The following is a 12,236-nucleotide window of genomic DNA, read 5'->3' as shown; positions in this document are numbered from 1 at the left end:
GTCTCAATGAGCCGACCTGTATAAATAAAGCTTCAATTACAAAGTTTAAATTGTTTAAAAGTTCCTTCAGCTGCCAGTGGGACGTGCTGTGGCTCTATCGGTTGCTGAGCCTTTATATTGTTAGTTAGAAACTACAAATATGATGGCTCACTGTATTTCAGAATCAGAGAAACTTTATTAATCCAGGAGGGAAACTGAGTTGTCATAGCAGCAAATATACAAGAAACAACAAGCACTCATATAAAGTGAGTGTAGAAACAGAGTTATGATGGATAAATATTCAGATAAATAGAGAAATAAAGGTATAAATATACATACCAGTATAAAAGGACACGTTTCAATAAACCTTGGACACACACACAGGCTCCATTTGGACATATTAGATTAACTGTTTTTTAAGACCAGTTTCTTAAATTACATGACGGTGTGATTTTTATTTTGTGCTTTTAGTGCAGAGAGAGTCTCTGTGTGTCATGTGAAGGCTGTGTGCAGGCAGGAGTAGTGAACCCAAAGTGGAGACTCACTGCAGGCAAAAGTGTTCAAAACTCAGCTTTTACTGCTGGATGGGAAAACATAACAAAAATCCAAATAAACTTACATAAGCAGACAGCCAGAACACACAGCATAAATGAGGATAGATCACAGACACAGAGAAACACAGGGCTTAAATACACAGAGGGAGCAATCAGGGAATGGGTAACAGGAGGGAAACACACAGCAAATCAGGCCTAACGAGACAAAGGAAGCAAAACCAGACGCATTTACATGAGACACGGACTTTCAAAGTAAAACAGGAAACATAACACAGAGACGGGAACTTGACAAGGGGATACAGCTGACAGGGGAGACAGAACAACTAGAGAACACAGAGACTTAAACCATAAGACAGAACTCTAAGAAACCAACGACTAGAAATGATAAATATTTTAATAAACTCAAAAAAACCCTGGGTCAATGACCCAGGCATCCTAACACTGTGGAGGTTGGATGTTCTCCCCGTGTCTGTGTGGGTCCTCTCAGGGGCCTCTGGCTTCCTCCCACAGTTCACAGACATTCAGGTGGTGGGGTTAGGTTAACTGGTGAATAAGTGTGAGCGTGAACGGTCGTCTGTCTCCTCACCCTGTGTTAGCTGGGATCCACTCCAGCTCGTACATGCCCGTCAGGCACCGTCCTCATACCTGTTCTGGTAAATCCAGTCCTGGAAGACACAGCTCACCTGGAATCTGTGTCCATGTTATAAAATGTTACATTTCATTAGAAGTTGGTTGTATTCCAGTTTTATGTTGCAGTTTTCACTTTTGAAAGGGAAGGTTAGTCCAGCTCAGTCTGATGCTGAATGCTCTCTTTCAGTACGTTGTTGTATTAAACGATGACTCAGCAGACGACACATTGCAGCCATGTTAAAAATCATGCAACAGACCCTTGGTCACGATGTCATTGTGGGGATGTGTAAAGGCTGGCTTCCTTCTAATAACCGTAACAAGTGTTTATGGCGCTCCTTGTGATGCTGGGTCAAAGTTCAGCCTCTGAAGACCTCGACGTGTTTGAAGTTATCCACAGGGTGCGAGGTCCACTTCAAAGGTGTTCTGTGTTATATGTTGGTCAGGTTAATCAAAATGGAAACTGTTGAACGTTTCAGAAGTTTACACATTAACCAACATGGTCCAGCACTAAACATCGGAAAGCCTTTAGTTTTTGGAGAGAGGATGCTGCCATCAAACTCAAAATGGGCTAATATTTTTCTTTAAATGTTTCATTTTCTCACTTTGGTTAAAATCCTGGTTTATAGGATTTGCAAATGATTGCATTCTGTTCTTAATCATATTTAACACAGCGGATCAAATGCAGGGAAGTGGGTGTTATATTCAGATTGTGGGCTACATTTAGGAAATGTAAAACTTTTGATGTTAATGTTGTTTATTTGCAGGGTTTAAAAATAAATGTGTTTACTGTTTGAAACTCATACTTGGCCTTCTACTCTTCATGGCTACTTAACCAAGCTGACAGGGTGGACAGTCTGAGGAGCTGCGAAAGAAAAGCGTCTGAACTGCTTTAAGTTTCTTGAAGACGTTTTATCCAAGAAGTTTCTTCAGTTCTGAGAGCGACTGGTGGAGAATCCCAGGTTTAGGTCCCGTGTGAGTGTCCCCCTAAGAGGGTCATGGACTCCCTATTGATCCTCTGCCTAATCACACGAGCCAAGGTGTGAAAACGGGTGTAGGTCACAATCAGCCAAGGGCCGTATCCCAATTCAGGGTCGGCAGCCTCAAAGGCCGCATTTTAAGGCCGATTACGTCACAGCGACGCGACGAAGGCTGTCCCAATTCAAAGGCTGCTCGAAATGCGGCCTTCAAATGCGTCCTTCATTTCCCTGAATTTTAAGGATGTGGCGGTGTAGACTCCATGGCCCAACATATCCCAGACTCCATAGCGCGGCGGTGGGTGTGGATAATTTTGCTGAAGAAAACGGCCGAAGAGTAAACTTTTAAAGTAAGAACTGAATATTATGTCACTTATTTATGTGCGAATGTTTAATAATGAAGAACATTAAAACATTACTGTTGGTCACATGTTGGCAAAGTTATGTGACATTAGTGACGTTTGTACTTTCAGCGTTTACTTGGTTTTAAAGCCTTTACTTTAAAATATAGCTGAGCTTAATCTTACAGAGAATGTGATGATTTTGTGGATAATTAAAGTCAGTCATATATCCACAAACACAACAAGCTGAAAGTCAGTGATGCTGCTCGGTTTGCAGTCCTGAATATCACGGCACAAGCAGGATTCACTGCACTGTTAATGTTAGCTATGTTATATTGCTGCCTCTGTTCGGTGGTGTCGAGCCAAACGGACTTTAACGTGTGTTTGAATGAGCTGACGGTTCACTCGTTAAGCTGAAAGAAAGATGCTTTAATCACAGGAGTCACACATGTGTCCACTGGACCATCTGGGAACTCTTCTTGTTTAGCACTCGTAATAACACAAACACTAAATCCTCCTTCTCTGGTGCTGTTGTGTAGCAGTGTGTACACCTGAGACTGTCACCTGTCTGTCTGTCCTGCACTCTCTCTCTGTTTCTTTCTCTCTGATTGTGGAATAAAAGTATGAACATGTGTTTATAAGTTACACTTGTGTTTGAATCCTGCAGCTTATCACACATTTGATTTCCATGTGTGACGACTGCAAGTGTCCAGAGTGAGGACAGACTGAGGGACCCACTGCTGCACATCATCTGTGAGGCTTTGCACCCCTGATGATCCACCAGGACAAACTCAGCAGTGTGTGAGGAAGAGGAGGAGGAAGAGCCAGCAGCAGCTGACAGATAGAGAGAATAGACAGACTGTTCCCTGTTTGTGAAGGACTGCTAGGAAAGTTTAAAGTTTAACATAGCTGTCTGTCCTGAATCAGTCTTATTAGGTAATGTTCAAATAATGTGATCATCCAGTGTTTTCAGTGTGGGAGAAAGTACTCAGGGCCTTCAAGTTACACACTATGAAAGGCAGCAACAAGTTTAACATTCAGAAACCTAAAGTCTGTATCAGCAGCAGAATGGAGCTAAAAATAAATGTCTGTTTCAGTTCTATGAAGCTTTGAGTATTTTGGATCAGTAGCTGCTGTGTTTGTTGCATCATATTGCTGTAATTGTTTATATGCTTTATATGTTCTGAGGTAAGTTGATCTATAGTGTTACATCATATTCTATAAGGATGTTATGTGTTTGTAGACTTTCTGCCCAGTTTGACCCATTTAGCAGAAGTCAGCCTGTTTAAGGCTCTGATATCTATTCTGTATGACTTAAAGCAGTTATGACATGGTCTGATTTTCTCACCCAATAAAGGAATATTTCATATATCAGTCGACTCTTCATTCTATCAGACACAGTTATCACAGCTCGTACATTTTGTTTTTACACATATATGTAAGCAATGAGCCAAATTTAGTAATGCCAACATATTAAAAGATCAATATTTGTCTCTTATATATGATACATCTATATACACACTGTCACAGATACTTGTCTTTGAGTGAAGATTTAAGATGATAGGAAATATAAATAACTACAACTTGAATCTTTGACACAGAGTTCATGCTTCAGAGTTCAGATGTTCAGAGTTCATGGACCGTTGAGGCTGCGAACTTTAAGGCTGCAGACCCTGAATTGGGATACAGCCAACGACTGTGGAAACCTTGCAAGTGGATCGTAAAGGTTGTTCCAGAGTCTTTCATGTCTAAATTTGCCGTTAATAATTATATAATTGTAGGAATCATCTAGTTTGCTTACACTGATTACGTTGGCACTTTGTTAGCGCTACAACAACGGTCAGACCCCCGAGGTATCTAAACTTTAGTAAGAATGTGCACTTTTGACACCTCTGGTTAGCATTTAGTGGTCAGTTTCAAATGTATTTGATTTTTGCTTGTTATGAACAAATTCACTTCACTACTTTTCATGATCTGTAACATCAATGCACATTGTTCCATTTACTGCATATTGCACTTTATTTATGTCTCTCATTCCACCTGCAAAAACACTGTAAAGGTCGTCACAGAGTTTTATATATGTATAAATACTAATATTCTCTATTTATTCTGTTTTATTGCCCAGATGTTAGTTAGCCTTTGTTAAATTGTCATTTATATGTCAATAGATACGTATGTCACAAATAAGTTTCTTGTAAATTATGTTTAAAGAATTTTTTCCCAAATCTCTTACATGCTAACTGTAACGTGTTATTTCTGCTAAAACCTGAACTTAAATGTGTATATGGTGTTTATCTGTTTTTCTCTCTGTTTTAGATGCAAATATCAATTTGGAGTTCTGCCTCCAAGCCAGAATTGCAGGAATGCACCACGTGTTGGCTGTTTCACTGCCCTCTGTGCCCCACTTTCAGCCCTACTGTCAGGGCAAAGATTGAGGAGCATATAAATGGATACATTCAAAATGCTTTGCCTTTCAAAGGTATGTTGGTATTAAATATACCTCATAGTTAAAGTTATAAATATGCACTTCTTTTCAGCACCTCTGCAGGTCTTTGTTGACTTAAATGTTGTTTTTTCACATTGTACAGTTCAGTCAACACGTTCTCACTCCCAACTCGTCAAACGTGTGACGCATGGTCAGGCTCCAACTGCTTCACTTATCGACGCGCAGGGTACCCCCCTCGCGTTGAGAATTGACGTGCAGGGTCCTCTCATTGAATACTATAGAGCTCCCTTAACGTTGCTTATTGACGACAAGAGATTGCCGCGGAAGAGCCTGTTGTCCGTATATTTATATATTTCCGAAATCACATTGTAGTGACGTATACTGAACACAATAAATTATATAATGTAAGCAACTACCTGAGAAACAGGTAGAACGATACTTTTGTATCGTTTATTGCATTTATGGAGGGAGTGATGTATGCTGGGTAATGGCACAGCTAGCGACTGGGTGACTTTATTCACCCGCTTCGGCTGTTATCAGTCCATACAATGGGCGTTATTAGCACAAATCAGTCCCATAGATATGGGCCATCTCCTGCTAGATTGTTCAGAAGGTTGTTCTCATCCATCCAGATGGTGGATCACTAACAGGAGCGTGGAAGACTCCAGAATCCACTCTGGCTGGAATCCGGTGGATATGCAGTGTGTACAGGTAAGACCATTTAAACGGACAGCATTTATAGAATGACTATTAAAAGTCAGCGAGTGTCAGTAATGTTAATGTGGTTATGTTAGTAATACACAGAGTGCTAATATAACAGCTTTAAGATGCATTTGTAGATATTATTACGTGTTTTACCGTCTTTGTGGTGCTAGCTTAAAGTTACGGTGTAAACGTTAGCTTATATTGGAGGAAAGCTGTTACTGTTTAAACGATGTTAGCACAGAAATATTAGCTTCTGTCATGACTGATGAAGTTACTAGTTAATAAAGTTTTCAGTAAAGTGATTAATCGCAGCCACAGACTGACAGCAAATATCTCGATTAGCTTCAGTGCATCTGTAATAAATATGTGCAAGTTTCAGTGCTTCGTTTAAACTGTATGATACTTATACTGACCCAGGGTCAGTGTAAAATACAATCCTAGCTGTGTGAACAAAGCCTGGCTCCTTTAATCCTGCATGACAAACCTCAGGATGCAGGTTATTATTACTCTTTGCTGCTGGCACACCTGTCACACCTGAGAGTCAGCTAGAAACTTACAGTGACGTGGACATCATGCAAAGACTGCCAGACTCTGTAATACTGCAAATGATCAGTGACTCAGTGTTATCACTAAAGTTTAAACGGCACCTCTGTGTCTCTCTGTGTGCTGAACATTTAGGATTGAGTCAGGCTGCATCAGCTGAAGCTGTTATTTGTATATATCAGTATTTTTTATTCAGGTGTGGGGAAAATACGTAAGACTGCAGTGAAGCGATGCACCAGATTAATCCCTGGCCAAAGGTATCGTACTTAAATCAGACTACTGATCCAGCCACATCAGCCTTTTGTGAGGTCTGTTTAAAGTAGACTAAAAATGAACTGCAGGTTCCTGAGAGGTGGACTGTGAGCACAGAAACACATGTTCATACATACAGCTGCAGCAAACTTACATTAATTTTAAATAGATTTGTTACTCTGATGTCTGTCTCTGTGTTAGTCCTCTGACAGACTGGTGACCTGTCCAGGTGTGCTCTACCTGTGACTACTGGGACAGGCTCTAGCTCCTGTAATAGAAATTTTCTGTTATTCTCATCTAAAGTATTTAAGTGCTTATGCATATGCTTAGTTGTGACACTGTTATAGACTGTTCAGTGAAAGTTTCTAAAACTAGATGAACTTGAAAACAACTCCCTTTACAGGTGCTGATAAGGCCAAGGGCACAAAACAGCTTAACCATTGATCCGTTAGGTTTCATAGCGAGACACGTGAAGTGTGGTAGGATCAGTTTGTAACTTCCTCCCCCTTCCTTGGAATGCATAAAGGAGTAGGAGCACGACTTCTGTGGCAGCGCTGACATGACTGAACTGTGATGTTTGATGTGTGTTGGCGCAGTAATAAATAGCTTGATCACAGCTCTTTCTGTGTTGCAGACTTTATTTTAAAAATTCCACGACACCTCCCACCCTCACACTGTGAACCTGAATTGAATATTCAGAAGACATTTGTTTAAATAGTTCTAGAAATCTGAGCTGTTGGTGTGTCCTTGGATTGTGTGGTAATATTAGAGCTGGCAATCTTTCTTACTGAATCTCTACTATGAGTCATGTTACCTGAGATTAATTCTATGTTTACCTGTCAGCCTGGACGAATGTGCTGTGTGAAGGAAATTAAATTAAATCAGACCTGAACTGCTTACATTTAAGGAACCTGTTCATATTTAATTGAAATATGAACCAGTGATTTTTTGATTGCTGATTCCAAGAGAGTCTTTGTGGAAATCCTGTTTGGCTTTTTGTTATTTTAATTCTCTTCTCTGTTTTCCAGAACAGTTCTCCACAGTCACTGTCCACATGGGTCAGTGGGACCAAGAAGCACTCTGCTAATGTGTGGACTCTGACCAGCAACATCCAGCAAGACCCAGACAGCGTTTTCTATCTCCCAGCTGGAGCTTTTTGTTTGTCAGTGACTGGAGAGTCAGATTTTTGTTGAGCTTCACACTTGCAGAGGTAAGTCAGTTTGCAGAGATCCCTCCCACCCTGGCTTTTATGTGCTAGATTTCTTATCTGAAAGAGTAATATTTCAGTGACTGCTGCTTATACCACAGGTTAATACACGCTACTGATCCCTGATAGGAGAATCATCAATTTTGGCAACAAAGAAGCCTGGTGGATGTTTGTTTGCAGTCTGATGATGGGACATCATGCTCTGCATCTTCAAAGTTTGCCCCCTCATTATTATTCATACCCAGTAATGTGAAGTATGCTCATATCTACTATAACTGAACCAACCTGGTGCTCTTCATTTATGGAGGCTGTTGAGTCTGAATGTTGGATGTTGTGTATCTCGTGTTCTCTGGGCTTTGTTGTCCTCAGTCTTTTTGCAGGATCAGAAAACAAAACCAGGAGGCGCGTAAATGTTTCTTCTCCATGATGTTTCTTCAAATGTTTCTTCTGGATGATGATAAGACTGTGACACGGGATGCCACCTTTGGTCTTGTGATGAAGCAAAGCTCAGGAAGAAGTGTGATTAAATGGTACCCACATGTGTGCTGCTGAGAAGGATGTACAGGGGCACCTGCAGCCAAATCCAAGCTTCAGGTTAGTTGTAGTTGCAGAACGCTATAGGACTGAGACAGCTGAGGCAGCAAATGTTTGATTAAACGGATGAAAAAGAGAAGTTTCTTCCCTATAATTATCACTTCTTAAAATCTGTAGCAACTTCAAGTCTGTCAGCGTGCTGAGCATGCTCAGAATGTGACAATATATTTTTCTTCAATATTTAATTTCTTTCAGTTGCAATTGTTAAATGAAAAAAAAAAAATTCTTATAATTTAGCAAACTAATTTATCAAAAAAAAAAATACATATATCTGTATTAGTTTTAATGAATTAATTTGACACCTGTATTGAAAATACCATATTGTATTCATACAGAATCAGTTTGGTATCATTGTTTGTCTGCTCACTGATCGCTGAAACTAAAAGCTACTTTGATCTGTTTAGATCTAAAGCATACGTGTCAAACTCTGGCCCGCGGGCCAAATTTGGCCCGCAGCCTAATTACATTTGGCCCGCGAAGCCATACCAAATTACTATCAGAGCTGGCCTACTGGTATTATACAGCTAATATATATATTGTTTAGTATTAAGCTTTGCTTGTTCCATATTCAGTTTTTCAGCAAAACTTGAGTCCAGAGATTCATTCTTATATCTGGAGGAAGTTTTTTTTTTTTTCAATAAATTTTAACGTTAGCCCGCGACTTTGTTCCAGTTTTGAATTTTGGCCCACTGTGTATTTGAGTTTGACACCCCTGATCTAAAGTATCCAAAGTTGAGCTCTAATGCTTCTTCACCCCTGTGTGTGTGATATGTGATTTCCTTCATGCTGGCAGAGCAGAGCGGCAGTTTGTGCTCACAGATGGTGACGGTGTGGAGAGACGGTGGCGTTTCCTCAGAAGAACCAGCAGAGTCACAAAGGACACCAGTCCATCTCACCACCGTGACTTGCTGACTGATGCTCGTCTGCACTGCACAGAGGAAATCAACTGACCGAGGTTTGTCCAGTGACGTGTTATGAATGTATATTTGTTTTATGCTTACAGATGTGTTTTTCTTGACAGAGGCTCTGCAGAGGTTAGACAAAGCAGAGAAAACATGTGCTTTACATTTACTGTGATTTATTGAGATATTTGTTGCCTGATGTTCAGCAGGAATGGAGAAATAGAATCAAAGGGAGATGTTTTTGATGTTTTTGATGTTTTTGTAATGATGTAAGTAAATCTTCAATATTATTTATTTGCTTGGTTATATTAGGAGTGTTTCTGAGTGAGGGGGAGAGGAGTCATCATCCAGGTAAAGTGACGTGGATCAGTGGATACACTTGTCTCCCCTTTAAAGGAGACGATCCAAGTCATCCTTAAATGTTAGTGCTTTCAAATACACAAACATTTTTAAAGGACAAAAATGAACATCCAACTTTGACTGTAATACAAAATAAATCTTTGCATGTGTGTTTTCAGACTCTCAGATGGGCAGGATATCAGTCTTGGACTGTCTAACCTGCCGGAGCAGCACTGAATGACCACTGCACATGAGCATGTTCCTGCAACATTCAGCATCTGATCCTTCATCTGTGTGCTTCTGCTTTTGGTAAGTAGAGTTACCCAACTCCAGTAACTCTAAACACATGCCATCCATTTCTAACGGCCTGGTTACTTCCTGTCAGTTACTTTAGAAACCATGTGGTCACCTGACCTAACACTGTTTCTTCTTCTTCCCCTTAATGTTCAAGTGTCACATGTCAAACAGCTGGAGAGGAAACTACACCAGTGTATTGGGATGTTTCAGCAACACGTGCCAGATGCTGTTCCTTCATGGTGACATCACCAGAGACAGCCCCGCCCACCTCAGGACCTCGCCATTGATCATGATGATTATAATGATGACAGCGAGCGGAACTAAGACTGTAAAAATCCATGACCAGAATTTTTCTTTCTAATTATTAATGAATACTGAGAGCCTCTTTCTGTGTTTTGTCTGTTTTGGGGTTGTTTTTTTTTACCTCATTTGTTACTAACAAAGTTCACAAACTCACACAGTTTACATTCTGTATGTTTCCATCTTTACCAGCCACACTCTAACTGCATTTAAGAAAATAATCCTTGGAAATCGTCGTTTTTCTCTTTTGTAATTGATGATAATTCAGTGAATATACTGCGCTGCTTCCTTTTATTGCGTCACACATTGCTTTAAGTTTTTCAGTGTCCAGTTATTTTTTACTGCTGTTTGAATTCTCTGTATGTTTGACCCTGTAGACTGTTTGATGGACTGCTTGTCTTCCTGTTTGTTACCGCCGCCTGTTTTTGACTAAAGATTTGGATTTCTGACTTCAACACAGCCTCTGCGTGTCCTCCCTTTGTGTCCTCTTCCTCTGTGAATGTGTTGCATGTGTCACAGATTCATTTTATTAACAGTTTTCACACAGTGAGTTGCATCAGCATTCATTCACAGCACATTTCAGAAGGATTCAGATTAATACAGTGATCTTACAGTCAGAATGATCCTGACAGAGTGCCACTGTAAATGATCTTTCATCAGGTAAATTTTAAAGTTCAGTATTTCAAAGCAGGCGTTATGAAGAATCATATTGGCATTAGGACTAATAATATGTACTTACAAAGTCAAAGTTTTTTAATTATGCTAGAATATTGGAAGACAATCAACTTTTAGTGTTTTCCGCATATTAATTATTCTGAAATAGAGACGGTGACCCTAACTGTACAGAAGCACTAAACAACTGACAATCTAACAGACATCTTTGGCCCGAGCCGTCATGCACAGTGAGTCTGATCCTTTGCTGTGAGAGTCTGACAAGCATGTTTCTGGTCAGTTTGGAAGAAATAATATCACAATGTTGATCTTTCTTTCCAATATTCCTTCTCTTTTACAACATAAACTGTGATCAAAGCTACTTATGTTCACAGCATGTAATAATACTGACAGTCCAGGGCATTGTGGTCTGTTGAGCTAGGGTTAGGGTTAGCAATTCAGACATATGTAATCAATATTAAACGTCTCTGACGTGGGCCACTGTCCGCAGTGTTGGGAAATCCATACCAGGCTGGAACGAGTCAAGGTAGGTGAGCATCCACGAGAAGACACAGCAGATGCATCCTACTAATACTGACAGGACCAGGAGACTCCAGAAACCGAGTATCTTCTCTTCAGTGCCATCCTCTCCTGTCACCCTCTCTGCCCGCAGCTCTTTGAGTATGGGGTAGATAAGGGCGCAGAGAAACCCTTATTACTAATTTGTATTATAATTCAATTTTCATGAAATATTCATATTCAGTATCGGTCCTTTTATATTATAACCACGTATCCACCCAGGCTCATGGTGGGGCAGGGCTCTGTCCTGGGATGCTTGAGTACAAGGTAACGTACACCCTGACCAGGTATCCAGTCTGTCAGAATTGTTTTCAATATTTGGTTCAAAAACATGAGTGACAACAAAAATCCAACTAGGATTCTTGCATATGATGAATGAAGTCTGTCTTTGACTGTATTGTCCAGCTGATCCATCAAACCCCCAGCAGGTGAACCTTATTCATGACATAACACGGCAACAATGTAAAAAATGAAACAGCAACAGTCTAAATGTAAAGTGCATTCTAAACTCCTCTTCAATAAGTTATATGCAAAGAGTCATTCAGGACTGTAAAACGTGAACTACAGAACCCAGAGTCTTCATCATTAAATCTCTGGTTGCTTCATTTTTCTATCCTATATCAGATACTTTAAAGTTAGGTTAGGTAAACTTGCATTCTCATGGTGAGGCAAAGTGCTTTATGTGTGTGTGTGCGTGTCATGAACGGCTATAAAAGGCCTATAGTTAAAGAACAAAGCGGGGTTTGAGTTCGAGTTGCGGCAGACTGTCACTACTTGTAAATGGAACGTAGGGACATAGAAACCTTTAAATTAAACCCTATCACCTGATATCGAGTGTCAAACAATATCAAAGCTGTAAAAGCTGTTTACAGTCAGAATTTATAAAACTATGATTGTAAATAAATTCAAACAAGTGAGCTTTTCTCTTTGTGCTGAATATCAA

General features: G+C 40.1%; 1 long non-coding RNA gene across 6 annotated transcripts; it reads left to right on the top strand.

The window, feature by feature from the left end:
* The first annotated feature begins 5,379 nt into the window (after window positions 1-5,379).
* Window positions 5,380-10,110, top strand: LOC146391807 (uncharacterized). Of its 6 annotated transcripts, none has more exons than XR_014798943.1 (8): window positions 5,382-5,635; window positions 7,453-7,634; window positions 7,761-7,846; window positions 8,001-8,225; window positions 9,019-9,180; window positions 9,440-9,548; window positions 9,654-9,775; window positions 9,918-10,110. It is a non-coding gene; the product is annotated as an uncharacterized LOC146391807 (long non-coding RNA). The 6 variants fall into 6 exon arrangements; XR_014798942.1 differs by having other exon boundaries at window positions 7,733-7,846; XR_014798944.1 differs by having other exon boundaries at window positions 5,380-5,635; window positions 7,458-7,846.
* Window positions 10,111-12,236: the final 2,126 nt, after the last annotated feature.

Source organism: Perissodus microlepis, chromosome 3 (genome assembly GCF_051167445.1).
Source record: "Perissodus microlepis isolate ML-2025 ecotype Zambia chromosome 3, ASM5116744v1, whole genome shotgun sequence".
Lineage (NCBI taxonomy): Eukaryota > Metazoa > Chordata > Actinopteri > Cichliformes > Cichlidae > Perissodus > Perissodus microlepis.
Note: the sequence above shows the minus strand (reverse complement) of the source record. Positions and strands in the feature narration are given on the sequence as shown.